We start from the raw sequence: 19,074 nt of genomic DNA on the forward strand, positions 1-19,074 counted from the left end.
GAAACATAAAATGATTAATGTCTCTAAGAGGCTTGCTCTATTCAAGTACACTCTAATTGCCCTATATGGCATAAGTGTGTCAAACTCATTATCTTTAAATAATGCCCAGTCTGCATCTAATAACCCTGAGAGAGACAAACCTCAAAATAGATATGTTGTTCTCAACCTAGGTCAGGACCAAAAGACTAGTACTGTATCTTCAATGCAAAAGTCAGTATTGTGCAATACTTGTAATTCTCTTACCATATCACAGGTCCTAGAGCTACCAAGAGAGGGTTTGATTGCTTCAAGAGGCTTTTACTAAAGACTCAAACAGCTTTGGAGGCAAAAACTAAATCCATCAAGTTTCCCAAGATACACAGTACTGTATATATATATATGCAAACATTTTTATGTGCTCCCTGGAGGAGCACATCCTTGAAGAATGCCCCTTGGCCTATCGCCCTCTTTTTTACTCTCGATACGTAGATGATACGTTTGCTCTTTTTAAACATGAAACCAATTCCAACCGATTTCTTGGTTTTGCCAATGCCTGTCATAGCAGCATCACTTTTACCTTGGAGAAGGAACAGGATTCTAAACTGGCCTTTTTAGATATTTTGATTTTCAAAGAAAAATTACCGTTTCAATACTACTGTTTTTAGAAAAAGAACGTTACTTGGTCTTGGGTCAAAACTTTATAGCTCCTGCTTTTTTAATTTCAAACTTAACTGTCCACACTCATACACCGTGGTTTAACTCTCACTTCTAGTTGGGCCTTTTTCAAAGAAATCCTTCCTGCAACAATACTTTAATAATAATTGCTTTCCACACAAAACTTTCTATAGAATTCTTTCCAGACTACTGAACAAATCATTCAGCCCTACAGTAAACTTTTAATGTTCCTAAACTCCCTATATATGCCGTTTCCCATTTTACATGATGATAGCTTTAGAAGGATTTCATTAGGATCGTTCAGAAGTACTTTGAAGGCATAAAGTGACATAAAACTCATCCCAAAAAATCCAAAGGCAATCACTCTCTTACCACTTGTTTAAAGATCGGCTCTGCCCTTTGATGTCATCTGGTGTTGTTTATGAATAAAATTGTCCCAGAAAGAAAACTAGCCCTGGGAACATATGTTGGATCCACCAGGCAGCTTCTCAGGGTTAGAGCCGACTCTCATAAGGGGGTGAGTTAGAACTGGATGTCAACCCTCCAATCCATTAGCTATCCTGCATAAGAAATCATGCCACCAAGTGCAAAAACACAGATAAATTATGATGATTTTAAAGTTGGGCAAGACAGAACCAGGTCAAACTGGAAGATACTTGAGTCTTTAAATATTAAACTGAGGGTTCCTCATTAAAACATAAACTGCCTCAATTCCACTGTTTTTACATAATCATTACTATTTTACTCTGATTTTTGTTTTGTTTTTCTGTATATATTTTTCTTTTACTGTTAAAAACAAAAGTCATTTACATTGTAAAGTGAGCGTCTTCTGCTTTTTAATACACACATTACTGTCTTTGCTTGTCTCTCCATTCTTTTTGAAAAATTTTTCTTAAAATTAGACAATTTTTTATTCTTTTGTCATTTATTTGGAGGTTTTGTGATTTTGCTATTTTTAACGTGCTCTTCTGTAACCATGAGTCAAACTCATTGTAACATGATTTTAAGCTTTGTGTGTATGTATTTAAGTGTGCTCTTGTGTGTGTAATTTTGAACAGCCTTTATAGATTTTTAATGACTAATGTTTTAACGAATTCAGTTTTAGCCGATCCAGTACTTTTATTAATTTATTTGATTTTCCACAGAATTCCTGATGATGTGATTATGAATCACAAAACGTAAAGAAAAAAGGAAAGTGTGAATCTCCAGAGTAATTCCTGCCCTTTACTACAATTTATATATATATATATACCTAAAGAAGGGGGAATATGACCGATTGTCTGATGGCATTGCTATGCTTTACTTGACATACATATCACTTGAAGATCCTCTGATTGCTAAAACTTTGGGATTATAGGTGTAACAGACCTCCACCAATACCAGTTAAACTCCCGAAATCCTAGATTTCCCATGATCGTGCCTCAGACCTGCACTGAGACATCTAAAGAACTGGATCTTTCTTTCCAAGACAGCTTAAATTAACATTGAATACGATGACACCACCTGTTGACCATGTTCAGGTAACAGGAAAGAACCCAAGCTTGATTCTTGCCAGGTCAGAAACTTCCCAAAATCATATGACCTCTATGAGAATGCCTCTGCTTTGCTAAAAAGAACTCATAAGATCTGACAGCCTCTTAAAAGTGATCAGAGGCGATAAACGGCGCAAATAAAGGCGAAACTTCTCCACAAGAAACCCTGAAAAATGAGAATATCTTTAACTCCAAAATGAAAAAACCTGCGCAGGGAATAGTCCTTCCCCAATGCTACCCCCATACCATATTTGGAAAGAGACCCTTAGATTATGAAGTAGTTCTCTTTCTCCAAATATGGTGGCAAGAAGGAAATATGTTAAGGGAGGCTCCCTTTACATGAACTGCATCAAAGCCTTGAATCTAGACAAGCCACAGCCCAAATGAAAGTTCTATTTCCACAAAATCATACATTAACCTCTCCTTACAGACAGCAATTAACCTCTTCAAAAAGGAAATTGCACCCATTTATACACTGGTTGTACATCAGACACCTATTTCATCAATCAACAGAAGAACAAGCAATTGCCTTCCTGCCACAGAAGAGGCAGGATAAGTCTTTACCGAACATACGCCAGAGAGTCCGGGGCAAAGACTACCACATTCGATGGCAGAAGAGCAGCAGTTGGCTGCACTGAACTAACTCCTGAAGAGCTCCACTAAGGGTTAAAAACCTCTCTTTAACCACCGCTGACAAAAGCACTCACTCAGACTCAAAAGGAAGATAATTCGGTTGTAAACCTGATGGCTCAACCAAACGTTCTAAATTCTGATCAGGAAAATCTCATGATAACGAGAACATTCCTAAACCATGGGGGGAATCGAAAAAAAAAAAAAAAAGAACAGTTACCAACTGTTTACCGATAGGACTTCCCTGGGTGGAAAAGGAGTCAAAATCCTTGAAACAAAATGTTGACACTACTAACAGCCACCACCTGTTACTTAAAAAGAAGCCAAAAATGATAGTGCAAGCCAAGCTTCTCTATACACAGGCAAAGTTGAGGAGGAGACACTTGCATAGGCCATAGGACCAAAAAGCATGAGTGCGCAATCGGCAGATGAGCAAGTGAAAGGCACACAAGTGATAGGTGTACAGGCAATAGGCGCACTGGCGTAGGAGCGCAAACTAAAGGCGCGCAGGCGGTACAAGCGCAAGTCATAGGTGTGCATGCTGGAGGCATTCAAGGCTTAGACGTACACGCGATAAGATTACAAGTCACTTGAAAGACATAAAAGCCATAGACACACAAGCGATAGCTGCATAACCCATGGGCACCCACACGAAAGGCACAAAAGCCATAGGCGTACAAGCAATAGGCACGCAAGCGAAAAAACACACATGCACGACAGGCACACATGCAATAAGCGTACAAGCCATAGGTGGGCAAGCAATAGGTGTACAGATAAGCAAAAAACATGCATGCGCAAGAATGCAGCATTGAGGCAAAATGCACAAATTAGCGCTAAACGCATGCTACTGGTGGATCAGAACTGCAAAGCGCATATCACCCTGGGCGAAAAAATCCACAATACACAGGAAAACCAAAGACAGTCTAGGGTTCTCACTAGAACCTAACTGATACTTATACTTGCCATAAAACACAAATGATCCTTAGCTACAGGGAACTGAAGCAAAAGGTAACTTTCCTCGACAAGGCAGATACAATACTACCAGAAAGAGATGAAGCATCGCTGCTACCGAGCCAATCCGATACAGTAATTTTACAGAGGGAAGAAGCACCAGGAGATTCCTCTTATTCTTACCCGAGGGATCCTATCAGAGAACGAATTCTGGAGCTAGAATGAATATATAATATATATATACACTGTATATAAAAATATGCCTTATAAGCTAAGGCAGTTCAAAATTTATTCCTACACGAATACAAATTCCTTACGCCACTAATGCCGGACCTGGTACCATACCAGACTGAACAAAGGAAGGGGACAACGGGCACAGATCCACACCACTTTTTGGCCTGTCCTGGTTCCCTGTCACTTCAAACCACGAAGGAGTGAGACAGGATTTGCCTAAGACAAGGCCATAAAAAGTGGGGGCACTGACCCTTCCTCCAACGAGGGAAACAACCCGAACTTACTGAAATTCTTGGGAGGATAAGAATAAAAAACTAACAATATTAAAAAATTACTCCATCCTATCAAATCTAATGCCCTGAATGGATGGAAAGCTCATTTGGACTAACAGATCAAAGAGTTACTTAATGGGAAACCAGACAAGACATGCATCCCTTTAACTCAAGTCTTACTAGTATTGTCCTCTCTAGTTGTTTCTACAACCTAACAAGCTCTCTTTGTTCACGATCAATTACCGCATTTCGTTCAATTATGATTCATATAGTTATCCAATCATACCTTTTCCCTCAGCAAAACTTATCATGAGGGTAATAAAATTGGAATAATGCCTATTACAGCGACTTTTACCTTACAGGATCGTACCGAACGAATATTAAAAATAAAATAACAAACAACAGAAAAAACCGAATGTATTGTGTTTGCATTATCGGTCCCCTGGTGGGGAATGGGGGAAGTAGATGGATAGTAAAAAGATATTCATAGAAAACCAAATGTTCTAGGTTTTTGTTTCAATCTGTCAAACTCCCACTGGTGTGGAAGTAAAAGCTATATAATGGAGAGGTAAGGTTCATTTAAAAACTACATTCTATGCAGTCATCAAAAAGTACTGCTGGTACTGTAATATACAACTCTTAAGGAAACAACTGATTATTTAGAATTGAGCACAATAAAATTCACATTTATACCCAGTCTCACACAAATTAATCCACAGAGGTAATACTGAAACTTCCCAGGTTTTAATTCATTAAAACACTTGCTACCAGTTCTCCAGTACAACATTTAAGCTTTAATCACAAATTTTTTTTCAAAACCTAGAAATAACTCAATAGGTTCAGTTCCATTTACAGAAAACCCCTCATATTTCTTTTATATTGGTGCAGCAGTTAAGGGAAGACAAACCAAAATCTCAAATGGTTACTGAAACTACTTAAGCATAAGTTAGTAATAGGCAAAACCTCTGCCTACTTCAAGGGGTTCACTGACTCTTGCACTATGTTTACACGCTAAATGTGTACCAATCCAAGATGATGAGGTGAGATGCACTCTAACTAGCCTCTCTAACACAACCCAAACCACAAAAAAGCACCCGAGCACATCCTGATCAATGTACAAAGGTTATACCAAAGCCAAGGATTTGAGAACAATGTTATGTGGTGACAAACCAGTATATGGACATTAATCATCACATATAAGCCAACACAACCATCACAAATAATAACACAGATACTCACACAACCAAATAAACTATGTAATGGATTCTGACAAGTTAATTACTCTTAACAATATGAAAAAATGAGCAATAAATATTGTAAATATATTTAGTCATTTAAGGTTATAAACCCACAGTAAACAAAAAGGAAAATTTGCAGATTCAGGCACTACAATACAAAGTCAAACCCAAGCAACCTTATACCAGGTACCTCAACATTGCCAACAATCTAAGTATAGTATATGTGGTTCAATACTGTGCCCACAGCAACTGATCAAACAATAACAACATAAAGAAACAAGCACTTTTACACCGCACACAGCACAATTAATAGCCATGTGCAATACAACTGAAAATAATACAAAACTCAAGTATTGCACTGTACAGTCTCTCTTACAAGTGTATAAAGCATTAATATTCAGCACATTTTTCATACAGCATGGAATGCTCCCATTATTTTTTGTATGAATTCCAGAACAATAATAGTAGTTTTTGGCCTGTCAACCATCATGTTTTCCAACACAATCTAAATGAAAGAAATTATTTGAGATATCTTGTATTACATAGAGTACTGTACTGTATCAGCAAAAGTGCATACAGTATTGTGCAATACAGTATTCTTGAAATCTGGCAATCACAGGATAACAAATCTAACTTCATCCTAGACACCATCAAGATACAGACTACACAACCATCAGTGATACTGTTCTCTCTATCTCCAGTAAAGAAGAGCAAGGTTGGTCAACTGGTGATAGACAGATGACTTACAAAACTCATCAATCTGATGAGATGCATCTCCTGAAAAGCAAGCACTACAATTAGGATTGAATCTGAAACATTTCCACTACTGGTAGTTCTTCCTTGGGTGAATGGGTTCCGTTCTCAGCTAGCACTCTGCTGGCCGCGAGTTCGAATCTCCAACTGGCCAGTGAAGAATAAGAGGAATTTATTTCTGGTGATAGAAATTAATTTCTTACTATAATGTGGTTCGGATTCCACAATAAGCTGTAGGTCCCATTGCTGGGGGTAACCAACTGGTTCTTAGCCACGAAAATAAATCTAATCCTTCCGGCCAGCCCTAGAGCTGTTAATCAGCTCAGTAGTCTGGTTAAACTAAGGTATACTTAACTTTTTCCACTGCTGGTAAGATGAATGATGTTTAGGGAACCACTGAATCAGCTGCACTGCAAACTGACTAAGTAAAAATCACACAGGAAGGCTGACCTGTCACTCACGCCCATCAGCTTCAACCCCACGTCCCACAAAGCTTTATTTAGCTTTTCAGCAATGAAATTCCTGCTCAAGAAATCTATGACTTTAAAAACACTGACCCTGACGCTCTGTCAACCAGTGGCATAACCACCATCTCACCTGGAGGAAGGGGGAAAAGGATGATATGAGGAGCAACATCCAAATCTATGGGATGAAAAACCCTCATGTATTGATTGTGTAATGGTAGCATAATAGTGTGTGCAATACTAGTAAATGGATACATGCCTACTTTCATATCTGTAAGAGGAAATCCTCATTCACATACTTTGTAAAGGTAGCCTTATATAAGTGTGTCAAGATTAAAAAGACCAATATACAGCAAAATTATAATCAATAGATATATACAGGTGCTATATATATAAAAACTACAGATACATACCATCATGAATTTTGTGTTCTGATCCAGATCCAGATCTGTTTCCATGTTCAAAATCATTTATTTCTGTCATTTCATCTTTCTGTGCATGTTGAGGTCACCATTATCCCCATGTTCAGTAGCTACTCCTCAGCAAAATTTTTGCATTGCACAGAATATAGACAGTTGCATGACATCTCCTAACCTGTAAAGTGATGACAATAATAATGAATATATTACTTTTTATTTTCTGTTAAATTCATAATAATTCAAACCTATTCACATAAATAACAATACAGAATCAAATGACACCAAAAAGAACATTCACACTTCCAAATAAACTATTTCAGGTATATTACAATGATATTGCACCAAACCTTTCTTACCATTTGGTCAAAATGAATGTCCAATATAATGAATATTAATTACTATACTGTACTTACATCATTGCTACAATGTAACAAGTATTTATGATACACCAAGCTTTGGTGTATCAGACTCATGATACACCGCTTTGTGTATCATAATGTGCGAATAAAAGCAAAAAGTTACTTTTCTCTCACTACCCTACTTGAGGAGGAGGGGATCAGCTATTCATAGGACTGTATAGCCAGTGATGTCCTGTAATTACTTACTCCACTGTGGTCCACCAACGTTAAAAATGCAATCCTGATACCAAACAAGTGATAACCCAGATGCACGGACCTGTTTTACTCAACTGGCAGGTAAAAACACGGAAAACTTACAATGCAGATTTTCAGCCTTCATCACGTATAGCTTCCTAAAACTCACCAAATTCTATCACCCCGTTTCAAAGTAAGACCAGTGCCACATGGTAAAGAGAAAAATTTCTATGCACAGAAAGAAAATCAACACTCCTAATGATTCAGTGATTACCACCTTCCTGTGTTCAGTGCTATTTGGGTTAGATATTGCTACAAGGAGTAACCACTGATTCATTTCATCTGGTGATAGCTACTAGCCTAGGGTTTGATGAAAATGTGGCAGAACATTCCAAATAAGACAAAATGTGTTGTTTTGCTCTGGGCAGACTTCATAAGTTCAGCTTTTAGCAGTCTAATAATTTTCACTATGTGGATGAGTTTGTTGTATTTATGATCAATACCAATATCCAAGCTGTACACTTTGAGTCTGGGCTAGTGAACCAGTCAACCAATCAGACTATGATTATTTTTGGTATTATCCTAGACAAAGTATGCAAAAGTTGTCCATGTTAGTTCCACAGGTCACAACCAACTTGTAAGCAGATCAAAGACATATTTTGACAAGGATACATTCTAACCTAGAGGTTAGAATCTATCCTTAAGTTCTGTGTCCTGGTCTGGCCAGCCTGGATCCCCCAACCTGGTATTGTACAAAAAAGTTAAGTATCTTAGTTTAACCAGACCACTGAGCTGATTAACAGCTCTCCTAAGGCTGGGCCAAGGATTAGACTTATTTTACGGGCTAAGAACCAATTGGTTACCTAAAGCAACAGGACCTACAGTTTATTGTAGAATCGAACCACATTATAGCCAGAAATGAATTTCTATCACCAGAAATAAATTCTCTAATTCTTCATTGGCGGGCCGGAGACTGAATCCGACCTCAGTAGAGTGCTAGCCAACAACTCTACCGACTCATCCAACAAGGAACTATGGTAACTATGCCCCCAGTGACATGACATGGTTGCATAGGATTTATTCAAAATTCATTTAACTGGCAACCTAACATGCTCTATATTTTTCTCTTTTATTTCAATGTAAAAACATGATTATTCTATGTAGTAAGGCCATATGTTCCATAAGAGTGAAAAATTGTCATATATTTCAAAACTGTAAGAAAATATCATACAGCCAAATTTTGAAAATCAGTTACGAAACATTTTCAAAACTTTCGTTCACTCATCGGCGCATCTGACAAAAAAAGTCATCAAACCTCACTTCAAATGTTAAATAAAAAAAAAAAAAAAAAGAAAAATCTGCCATAGCATTAATATTAAGCTTTCAATGCAACCATAAAATCTGGAATAGTCCTATTTGATTGTTTTTATGCCTCAATGCTGAAATCTGTAAATACAAAAATAGAACATCCACCCGATATCAACACAGGTGAGCGGCGTGCAGATTCAACCATTGAGTGGTGGTGCAACATAACCATCTAGTGTAACACGGGTCTATAAATGAGTAGTGACAATGAAATTATCTTGAAACCATTTATTTTATATTTGTTATTGGAATATTTGGATTTTCATAAAAATAAAACGATTCAAGTTATATTTTTAACCACGCCAACAATTATGGCTTACTAGCAATATTTGCCTATGCAATTATTCTTTTTGTTAAAGGCAAGATTTCGTTTCTTAGGCCTAGGTTTGTTAGATTTCATTACTATAAATGCATTACACTCTAGCATTCACATCTCTATATGAACAATTTCTGGCCAGAAAACAAGTGAAGTTATCTACATTCTTGCACTCTCCAAGTACCGTACCTTATGAATGAATAAATTATACACCAAAAGCAAGCAGAAGGACTTTCAAGAAAATATTTTAAGCTGGTAAAAACAAGTTCCTTTAGGTCTTGATATTAATACTAACAGATATTTATATTAACATCATCTCCATATAATTTAAATCATCATCATCTTTTTAGTCTTCAAAGAACAGGTAAACTCAACAAAAAAATCTTTAGTAACAGAGATTACATCTTAGAGGGCTTAGATTACTTTAGGCCTATAAATCATTTTACAAACATAAGGCAGCTGAACAGCAGTAAAACTTCAGCATTCAAAGAAAACTTGTTGTAATTCATATTCCTATTTGAAAATTTTATGACTGTTGAGCTTATTAGGTCTACCGTTATAATGCTGCAGAGTAGTTACGTTGACCAGCCCGAGAAGCAAGTCGAGCGCGCTGTCATTGATGGCACTGCTAACCTATCACACATAAGCAGTAAAAAAAAGAAACAGTTCAAATCAGACAGGTTACGAATTGTACCAATACATAAAAGGAACCATATTTATATAACCATAGGGAAAATAGTGCTAGCTGTGAATTCACATACTTGTTGACATGCATTGGAAATGAAAAAAAAAAAAAAGGCTGTGTCTGAAATTTGATGTCTGGGTACAAAAAGAATCAGTGTCAGTACCTTATATTTCACATGCGGTGAGCTGTACAATTGACGTTTACCACATCATATTTGCCTGGAGTCTGTAGAGACCTTCAGGAGGGTCCATAGCCTGGAGGTTGATCTTCGTCAAAGCCAATTGGTAACACCGTAAAAGGATTACTTTAAATTCTTCTATGTTATTTTAGTCTGGATTTCTGAGAACAGACTTAATACGTTTTCGGGACGTGGTTTTAATGAATCAGTTTTGACCTGGGTTTATTTTTGACTATATGATACCAGCGGACTGGCCCAAATTCGTCTTCGGTATTGTGTAGTTTTTCAAAAATGTCAATTACAGTATTATATTACAAAGTAAAAGAGGCGTTTTTTTCAATTTTTTCTTTTTTTTTTTAAAATATTACTTTTGAAAAACTTGTTGATTTTGAAATAACATAGGACAAAATGAAAATTCTCTCTTTTGTTTGTAGACAATTTATTGCAGAACTATTTCGTGGGCTTAGTGAATTCGTTGGAGGAGGCAGTTTGAATGCTGTAACTTTGGATTTGAGAAAATATGACTCAAGCAGACTTATAGGAGGCGTTGATAAAATCGTTTTTCGCTAATAACTCCCCGTGTTTTTAATGAACTGCTTCAAAAAATTTTGTGCCTGGGTTTATTTTTGTATGAGGGCAAAGGACTGTAACAATTTCGTCTTCCGCCCCCATTAGCTGGCAGTAACCCCTACCCCTAAAATTTTCAAAATGCATCTCCTCCATAACTTCTGCAAACTAAGAGCTCAAATTTACGTGGTAGACAGATATTATATATTAGAACAAAAGTACAAAATTTTTTCAATTTTTCTTTTTTTTTTTTTTAATGAATTTTTCGTTTTTGAAAAACATGTTTTTGAAAAAAAATTTTCATAGGGACAAAATGAAAAAAAACTCTCAATTTATTTAGCTTTCATTTGCTTTTTGTTTCATTGCATTCGTGGAGAATGCAGTTTGAATGGATAACTTTAGTTTTGAATATCGGCCTCAGGCATATTTCGGCTAACTAACCGTGTTTTTTTTTAATGAATCAGTTTCAAATTTTGTGCCTGGGTTTTTATAGAAAATGTAACCATAATTTCGTCTTCCGCCCTCCATTAGAACCCCAAAAAAATTTTTTTCAAAATGCATCTCCTCCATAATCTTGCAAACTAAGAGCTCAAATTTGCGTGGGTGACAGATATTACTATATTAGAACAGGAGAGGTTTTTCAATTTTTTTTCTTTAATGGGGGTTGATTGATTTTGAAAAAAATTCCTTTTCCAAAATGAAAAAAAACTCTCTTTGTTTTGTAGACAATTTATCGGTTAGTTTGCTTTTGTTTCATTGAGATCGGTGCATTAGGAGGAGATGCAGTTTTGAATATCAGGTTTTGCTATCTGATATTTTTGTTATCCACAGTTTTATGATATTTGGCAAAATAGATAACAATCTGAGCTAAATTATCCCAAGCCAGAATATTAATGCTGCCCTGACTGTCTGAGATTATCCTACAGAATATAACAATAGGCTCTAAAAGGAGTACTACCGATATCCACATTATCATTAATAGGTAGATTTACTGTTTTTGTTTATAACTCTAAACTATGGCGAATAATATCGAGATACAGGATGATGATGCCATAATAAGGTCAATTTTTCGTCAGCACAAGCTAACCTTGGCCATGGTGACCTAGGCAGGAGAGGGGGTTGCCTATGGGCCCCATAGAAGTAAGTGTAGAGTGAGGGTCAGGGCTCTAGGATTATCCTACAGAATATTAATTCTGAATTATCTACAGAATATTAATAGCTCTGAATCACAGAATATTAATAAGGTCAATTCAACACAGCTAGTCTGCCTGTAGCCTATCATGGCAAAGCCTCTAGGCTCAGACTTGAATCTATTAAACTACAAACAAATACACAATATTGTACCTAGGGCAGCTTTTTTACAGTAACAAAACCAAAAGACCTTAGGCCTACCATACAGTTACCCTGGGGGCCCATCAGAAAACTGAACTTGTGGGAAATTGGTCTGTCGTAACAACACTCAAGCCCCGCCTGAGCCTTCTAGACCTCTTCCTCTCGGAGTGACGATCCTGGCTGAAAGTTTCCACTGCCATGACATTTCTGGCGTATATCAATTGCCAATGTGAAAGAACTGCGATATATTTAACAAATATTAAGGCCATTCACTCGTTGACGTCAATCAAAAGTAATAATACAGTAGTAGTATTGGTCGGAATTTTACTTTGAAACGCCTCCCTTCGTTTGCTCTTCTATTTCTCATTTGCTTGTGTTCGTTTAAGTACCTGTACTACCTGATATTTTTTAGTAAATTCCTTCATTTTTTTCAATTTCTTCTTTTGAAAAATCTGCGAATAGTAGTGTCGTGAAAAAACTGGATCCGTTTTTTTTTTTCTCGACAATCCTTCATAATGTTCTGGATAAGCGAGGGGGAGTGGGTAAGCAGGCGGCAGAGTTCGTGGTTCACGTTTTTCCTGTTAATATGTTCTAGTATTATTGTGTCAGGCGAACTGTCTGTGTTAACTGTATCATGAATGTTGGAGAGGCTCTTTTTTTAAATAATTAAAGTACATTCTTTGGTAAAATAACCTATGCAGGAATTTTGAAAGGGAACCGAGGTAACGACGAGACATGCACAGGGCGATATGAGTCCTTCTCGAGGGCATATCTTTGAGGTAATGAGTTAGTGCAGCAGATTGCTGTAAAAAAATCGTTCAGATAGTGAAACAAGCATGAAATTTGGCACAAACATTCCTAAGACTACGCTCTCTTAGAAAGGGCGCTGGCCACCTGAAAATCCAAGATGGCGGCTATTTTTCAAAAATGGCCCATCTATGTTGAGATTCACTGGTTTGGGAGCATCTATTGATGGAATATGCCAGTTTTTTTTTTTTAAACCTCGACTTTTAGGTTATAAAAATGTTCCATACCACACATTTTATTGAAAACCCTTACTAAATGAATTGTAACCAAGATGGCGTACAAAATGGTTGCCATAAAAGTTTTTTTATCCACAGCGCTAGCAGACATAGAGACCAACTGTTTTTATTTAATGGTATATTCATGTGATCAGACAGTTTAACTAATATGCTATTTTCAACTGAAATAGTAATGGTATGGTCACATACAACATTGTGTCTAAGACTGTAACCATAAAAAGAAAAGAAGAGAAATACGGACTAAACGCAACAATCTATGTTTAGGTCTCTCAACCTACACCTTTGAAAAAATCGAGGATAAGAAGGTAGGCATAGCATGACACGTTGGATGCTCTGCTAGATTATCTACTGAAGAGAGGGCAATATTTATCTAGACTTCACATTTGCAAGTGCACAGAGCTGTGCAGGAAGACCCAGCTTGTAGCACTTGCACCTTTCCCGACAGCCTGCTTTGCATCCACATTTGGTAAGCTGTTGGCAACTCTTGGCTAAGGGCGAGTTGGTTGTCCAGAGGACTTGCCATGCTTCACCAGACTTTTGCCATCCCCACTCAGCAGGGTTCTCTGGCTGTGGCTGACACTGGGTGGCCTGCCCCACACACACAACCAGCCTGGTACGCAGCACGCTTGGTGTGTTGGAGGAGAGCTCCCCTGGTTGGTGGAATGGCCTCATATGCCCTTTTGTTTTCTGGCAAACATATCAAGTCTAGCCTCATCCACAGTGCCAGCAGTGCTGGATCTTTCATACATAAGTATGACAAACCTCTCCAGGACCTTCAGGTCACTCTCTTCCACTCTGAGAGGGTAGTGACTCAGTTTGAGAACACAGTGAGGGCCTCTGAAAGATGTTCCATGTCTGCCAGGCGGTCTTCTTGCCCTTGCCCGAAGGCTGACACTGTATCACAGCCTGTGAACGCATGGAAGAAGAGCATGCCATTCACCTTCTCCTGGCCCAGAGTTGCACAGGTCATGCACAGCAATCCAGCGCAGGCTCTGGCCTTGGCCAAATGCCACCCATAGCTTCTCTAGCCCTAGATTGTGGAGAGTGGAGAAAGCACTGACTGCAACGACAAGAACATCTGTGTCATTTGCTTTAACCGTGATGGTCTTGGCTCCATGTTCTGTGGCATATTTGGCATGGAGAAAGATGGGGTGTCAGCTTCCTCATGAGAGCACTTTTCCAGTCCCTGAAGACTAGCCTCATGAGTGCTGAGGACAGCAGACCCTTTCGTGGTAATGACAACATTTGTGGCAGACATCTGGGCAACTTTGTCTGCCAGGAACTGGAACAACTCTGTCTTGTTGGCATCGTGTCTTAGGAAATTGCGCCAGTTGGATGGAATTGTGTTCTTGTCTGTCACCTTGCGCCTTCCTCCTTGACCACGTTGGAGCCTGGTCTCAGCTTTGAGGCTGGATGTATTGTATACATCAAATACAAGATGTGATGATGTGTACTTGCTGCTAGGATTGTATCACAGGCAAGAAGTCGCAGTGCATAGCCCTCAAAGGTCTTTCCTTTCTTTGGTGGCAAGGCATGGACCAAAGCTGATCCATCTACAATGAGGACATCGGTCTTTGGTTCTTTTGTCTTCTAGTGTAACATGACTCTCCAGGACCGAGGTCAGCTGAGACTTCTGACATGTGTACAGCCTACCACCCTCACTAAGGGAAGCTGGGAATGTTTGATTCTCGTGCTGGAAGAATTCCTGCAGATCACATTCACGGCTCTGACAGGATATAAATAGCTTTGAGAAAAGCTGGCAATCCTCCTTCAGAAGTTTCTGCTTTGACTGTTCTACAGGAGCAGCTTCTTGCCTGAAGAAGTCAGTTCTGTTCTTCTTTATCGGCTCATAGAAGGAGACTGCATTGTTTGCCAAAGAGTCTGAAAACTTCTGAAATTTAGTGCGGCCTCTGTCAAGGTGTGTCTGTAGAAGTTCTGCTGAGCTGGGGTGGGCAATGTCTTTGTTGTCAATGGAATACAGATCCTGGCTCTCTTCCTGAAAAGGACTTCCCAAGTGTTGCAAAGCCAATGACAGCTTGCTGACTCTCTCAAGAATGTCTTCTGCGCATGAGGTGTTTGTTCATGGTGTGTTGTCTGCTCATTAGACTCCTTACTTTGAACCTCTGTTTCATGCAGACACTAAGCGGATGATCTCTGGGCCAGCCACCATCCATCTTCTGAGTGCTGACGGATCTTCAGTCAGCCCAATGGTCCGCCATCAGCCTTTATAAAGGCATTGGTCTGCTCATGAGCTTGGTCAAGAGCCATTGCTGAGAACTGGCGACTGGTCTTGTGCACAACAAAGTTGCCAGCCTTGAACTCCTTGTGCAACTCTGGGTGTGAACTCTAGGTAAGCATGTCCCTGAGGTGAATAGGGCAGCCAACGAGCATAGTTTGTATTATTGTTGGAAAAGAAGTAGGGTATCAGCTCATGCAATGCCTGGCAGTAGAGGACAAAATTGGCCTCACGGAAGGACCTGATCAGTAGGAATATCACAAGTTCCATAGACAACACCATGTGCCAGAAGTGGAACTGTGGACTCTGCTGTCTTCGAAGGTCACACCACTCCTCAAACTCTAATGCCTGCTCATTGTTGTTTGCTTTCTCAGCACAGTAGTCAGTGTATGCTGTCCTCAGGAGTTTGTACAAACTAGAGGCTGTAACCTGGTGCATCTGCCGTGTCCTGGTTACACTTGCAGCTGACAGGAAGGATTCTGCAGTTCCAGATGAAGCAACTCCTGCCTCCACCAGAGCTCCTGTCCAACCACTGCCATGAAGAAGAGTACCAAGAGATGTCATTGCTGCCATCTCAATGTGCAGACCACCAAACATTACCAGATACTTGTCTTCGCCATACTGATCAGGCCACTGCCACTGCACCTGCTTTGCTACGGCATAGATTGGCTGATCAGCTGTGATTATGGGTATCTGGCCAGGGTTCAGAAAATCAGTGACATCCTGCACTTTCTGCATCACGTGTTTGATCGTAGCAACAGAATGAGCCTGATCACGCAGGAGAGGAAGCAATGAGTTATGGTTACTTCAAATTCTGGGCTTCTCTTCATTGAAGCGTGATGAGCTGACCACGTCAGATTCACTGCATCATCTATTTCCTGGGTGACTATGACCTTGTCTAGCCACTGATACTCCAGTGCAAGCTGTGGCCCCAAGATATCTGTGGGTGGCTTTGGTATTGCAGTGTTTGGTGGCACAGGGTTCTTTGTTTGAAAGGAAGCTGGTGAGATGTTTGTGAATGTGTCCGGCAATTCAGGCACCGACCTCACTTTCTCAGGTGCAAACTTTAGTTGCTGTCTTTCCTGTCCAGTGTTCTCCTTGGTGGGGTGCTGAAATATGGAGATGCTAGTTCCATGGAAGGAGGTAGTGGCAGTAGTTGCAGATGGGTTGTGGTCGATGTTGTCCATCACTGCAGTGGTGAACAACCTTTCGCAGTACTGGGGGGGAGACCACACCCTCCTCCACATATTTGCTAACTGTGGCATCTCCTAACTGTGCAGAGACCTCCAGTACTCTGTCATAAGAGATACTGAGGCCATACTGATGTAGCATTTCAACCAGGTTTCTCTTCCTGGTTTTGGCATAGACTGAGAGTCCCATGTAGACTGGGAATGGTGTTTCTCTGTCTTTGGAGTGTCTATGAGTTGTTGCTCCCTCTTTGTATCGGGAGTAGCAGTTGAACTGCATGAGCTGTGCAATGGCCTGGTCTGACTTTGATGCTCCAAATCGTAACTGTGACTTGATGTCAGCCCCATGCTCAACCATCCCTACAAACTGGAGCAGGAGAGGAGGCACAGAATTTCATACACAAGCCTCAGAAAATGTGCCATCAAACCGTGACTGATGATCAAGTATAGACTTTCTGAGAATATTTGCTGCTTTAGCAATGATAACTGCCTCTGAAAGATCAGATGATTGAGCAAGTGCTTTTCCCACATCCTTTGAAATGCAAGTAATACATCTCTGCCAGATTTATGAGCCTCAAGTTCTGGAATTTCTGCCAGAAGTTTGTCTTGAGTCTCGTGGAATTTACACTTGGTGACTCTACACCCAATTGTTCCAGACGTTGTTGTTGGTAGAGGTGGCAAATATCTGCCAGCCGAAATGTGACTGGATCATCTGAACAAAGGTTGTTTTCAACAATGTATGTCATCAGTTCTGACAGAACTAGTGGATACACATCTGATTCTGACTCAGTGCTACCTTGGTCTTTCTCAAGGCTCCTCAGGTAGGACCTTTTCTGTTGTAGAGGCACAAAGACAGGCATGGTGATACTTAAACTCCTGTGCAATGACATCCCCACCAGTCAACTTAGCAAGGAGCTTGCCATCACTAAGTATCTCTGCACATTCACGCAATTTCAAGTCAAGGCCCTTAGTACTAGCCTGTCTGAGATCAGATGCAGGTGCCACTTTCACAGAAAATGCAAACTTCATTGTCATGACTGGTTCGGTGCAGTTTTGCACGACTAGTCTCAGTGTTGCTGGTCTGGTCATTGGATTGTCGCTTTCTTGCACGGTCCAGTTTAGTGTTGTTAAACAACAAGTGACAGTTCACATGGTATTTTGCTGCATTTTTTCCTGAGAGTGGCCTCTATGCCATCACCTTCATCCAGCCTTGCTGGATCCATTATCAGTGGCATTTCATTAATTTCACTGAACATGGGAATGTTCCTGCCAGCATTGTGTACCCATCATGGTCTAGGACATGATGACTTGGAGGTGATGTCAAGTGCTCACCTCTTTTGTCCTTCTGACAAAGACAACACAAACTCCAGTTTGTTTTTCTACTGCTCAATATTGGATTGGCATCACATTCTGCCATGATTTCACTTTTGATTAAGGCCGAGGGGTTATCCTTTACCACCTTAAACAAAGCACACATTCCTGTATGGGATTCAACTAGGTTCGGTCTCCTACACCTAGCCCGATCATTCATCCAGTGCCATTTAAGTCCCCGTGTGATCTGTACACCATCCGGGTAAGTACATGAACCATCATGTACAGCCCCATACCCTTGGCTCGGCTCTCCCCGCTGGGCACATCCTGTCTATTCAGGTGCGGCTATCTAACTATAGCTGGTCTGGGGCTGTTAGAAAGCATTTGGGACACTAAACTAAACTATACTACAACTACTAGTCTAAGACTACAGGATTAGTAAAGCTGGATTAGCTGGCACTGAACCCCATGCTGAGTTACACAGCAGTGATGTCACCAGTGTGCCCTGGTTGTGTGCAGACATACACTCTTTTACATTTATTAATTTTCCTTCAAAATTGATGAGTTATTCGAAAGAGATGGCCTCATTAGGATCTAAAACCACAGAAACCAAGATCCATGCTTAAAACGATAATTGTTGAACGGGCATTATTTCTCATTATAATTATTGTTTCTACCTTTTCTGGCAGCCATATAGCCCCCTCTATATTTAAAGGTAAACTGTACTGGGAAGCTACAGAAACATAATATTCACAAGAAATAGTATGGAAGAGCTTTACCATATTGCTAGAAGCAAATACATGCCATTCTAGTGAAAAATTAGCCAAAACTGTCGATACTGGCCGCCATCTTGGAATTTGGCCGCCATATTAAATTTTTGCGTGGCCAGCGCCCTTTTTCTGATAGGGAACTTTAAAAAGAGCACTTGTGCAAAATTTCATGCTTGTTTCCACTATCTGGAACGATTCTTATGAAATATGCAATTATCTGCCGTACCTGCACTCTCCAGGTCGTCACCTCCCCAGCCAAATTGTTAATTTTATAGTCAAGAGCCGGTTCCTTTAATATGCTAAATTAATCCTGTTAATTTTATAGTCAAGAGCCGGTTCCTTTA

At 39.6% G+C, this 19,074-nt stretch overlaps 1 long non-coding RNA gene across 1 annotated transcript in view; it reads right to left on the reverse strand.

The window, feature by feature from the left end:
- Window positions 1-19,074, reverse strand: part of LOC136833553 (uncharacterized) — a 33,261-nt gene that overhangs the window by 4,315 nt on the left and 9,872 nt on the right. The window contains exon 2 of the long non-coding RNA XR_010851503.1: window positions 7,142-7,322. This is a non-coding gene — a long non-coding RNA (uncharacterized lncRNA). The remainder of the gene's footprint in view (window positions 1-7,141; window positions 7,323-19,074) is intronic.

Source organism: Macrobrachium rosenbergii, chromosome 51 (genome assembly GCF_040412425.1).
Source record: "Macrobrachium rosenbergii isolate ZJJX-2024 chromosome 51, ASM4041242v1, whole genome shotgun sequence".
NCBI classification, from domain to species: Eukaryota; Metazoa; Arthropoda; class Malacostraca; order Decapoda; family Palaemonidae; genus Macrobrachium; species Macrobrachium rosenbergii.